Genomic DNA, 2,140 nt, shown 5'->3' on the forward strand with positions numbered 1-2,140 from the left:
CTGGGACCAATGGTTGTGGGCGAGCAGCGAGGACCATTGGTCCCGGTTCGTGGCTTGAACCGGGACAAATGGTTCCACACGAACCGGGACCAATGCCCACGAGGCCCCGGCCGGCCCCCTGGGCTCACGAACCGGGTCTAATACCCTCCATTGGTCCCGGTTCTTGAAGAACCAGGACTAATGGGCTGGCCAGGGCCGAAACGATAGCCCTGTTTTCTACTAGTGCATGACCTGAGGAACAAAAGTAACTACTCACACATCATCAACATGTTCAAGATAAGAGGTATAATAAAGATCATTAAGAATCTGAACATATTATATTCCACCAAGTAAACCAACAAGCATCAACTACGAGATGTAACCAACACTACTAGTAACCCACAGGTACCAGTCTGAGATTTTGAGACAAAGTTTGAATACAAAAGATGAACTAGGGTTTGACATAAGATGGTGCTCGTGAAGATGTTGATTAAGATTGGTCCTCCCATGAAGGAGGGAGCGCTGGTGATGACAATGGCTTCGACCTCCCCCTCCCGGAGGTACAATGGCTTGTGGCCAACAGGTGGCCCCCTATGGTATATTTTTGGCCAAATAATTTACATAAATTTCACAAAAAATCTCTCTGAAATTTTAGGTCATTTGGAATCCAGTGATTTGTATAAACAGTATGCACGGAGCAGTACCTGGAGTAATCTTATAATTAACCATGCATACATGTTGCATGAGAAGCTGGAGCCAATTGAGAACAACTTGAACCACTACTGGAGCAACATCCATTGCCCGCGCAATGACGGGACGGGCACCTGGAAGAGCAGGGCATCAACCCGGACAACAGGCTGTATAGCACGGAGCACATCAAATGGGCGGTGAACCAGAAGCTGGGAGTAATGCCGGGGGTGCAGTGCAGGGACGGGCCGTTCGGCAAGAAGCAGCTCTACCAGATCTACCTCTGCATCGACAAGGACAGCGAGACCTTCATCGACTGCCCCAAGCTGCAGTGCCCCGAGGAGGCCCTGTTCCACCCCTTCCACACGTGGATGCTCGATCAACGCCACATCGCCCGCCAAGATCACCTTGCCCACCGATGCCTGAGAGCCACCCGCTCGGCCGGTGCCTCAACTGAAACTACTTACTACTGTGGCCTGAACTCTGGACCATTATATTGTTCCATGTCTTTCGTATATGCATGTGTACCTATAATATATATGTAAAAAGTAATACATGAAATATATGAATAAACAGTTCTATTATGTTTGGTGTTTAAGATTTTTTTTATCTCAGTTTATCTGAATTTTCGTTCATGGCTGCTTCTGTTGTTGATATTTATTTATGGGTTTAAAATTTAGTTATACTGTGCAGGTTGCTTCGGTGAATAAATAAAATAAAAGTGTATCCATGGTTGGGACCTGCGACTTCCCACAAGGACTTGACCGTCAAATCACTTCTCTACTACTCCCTCGGTACCTCCCATCTATAATTATTTTGGTACAGAGGGACTAGTTGATATTATTTCTTCCCTATGTGCATGTATAGCTATAAAAAATAATACGAGAAGTATATGAATAAACAGTTCTATTATGTCTCGTGTTTAATTTTCATTCACGGTTGCTTCTGCTGTTGATATTTATGGGTTTCAAATTTAGTTTCTCTGTAAGTTTTGTTTGCACGACTACATGCACACGCGCGTTGGCGGCCACCCCGTCTTCGACGGATACCACTCAGTGTTGGCGCCCACCCCACTCTTCCCTCTCATGGTGTCGCAGGTTTCTCTCCGCGCCACCTCTTCTTCGTCGGGTTCCCCCATGCTGGCCCACTCCACCCTCCCGTCCATCGCCGTGCTGCCGGTGGTCGGAACTGCACTCGGACCCATCGTCCAAGGGGACGGGCAAACAGTCGGTGGGATGACGCAGCCTCCATCTGCACCGCCGCCGTGACAAACTGCTGGGGGTGCGCGAGTGGCACGGATGTCGGGACGACATGCTTCCCCCTCCCCTGCCGCCTCCTAGGCGGAGACCCAGCGTCTTCCCCACCTTGCGCCCGCCGGCCTCCCGCTTCCCGGCGGATCTCATCGGATGCTACTGTTGGGGAACGTTGCATGGGAAACAAAAAATTTCCTACGCACACAAAGACCTATCATGAT

General features: G+C 49.2%; 1 pseudogene; it reads left to right on the forward strand.

Annotated features, from left to right (window-relative positions):
- Window positions 1–714: 714 nt before the first annotated feature.
- Window positions 715–1,107, forward strand: LOC123402979 (annotated as a pseudogene).
- The last annotated feature ends 1,033 nt before the right edge of the window (window positions 1,108–2,140 follow it).

This window comes from Hordeum vulgare, chromosome 1H, assembly GCF_904849725.1.
Source record: "Hordeum vulgare subsp. vulgare chromosome 1H, MorexV3_pseudomolecules_assembly, whole genome shotgun sequence".
Taxonomy (NCBI): domain Eukaryota; kingdom Viridiplantae; phylum Streptophyta; class Magnoliopsida; order Poales; family Poaceae; genus Hordeum; species Hordeum vulgare.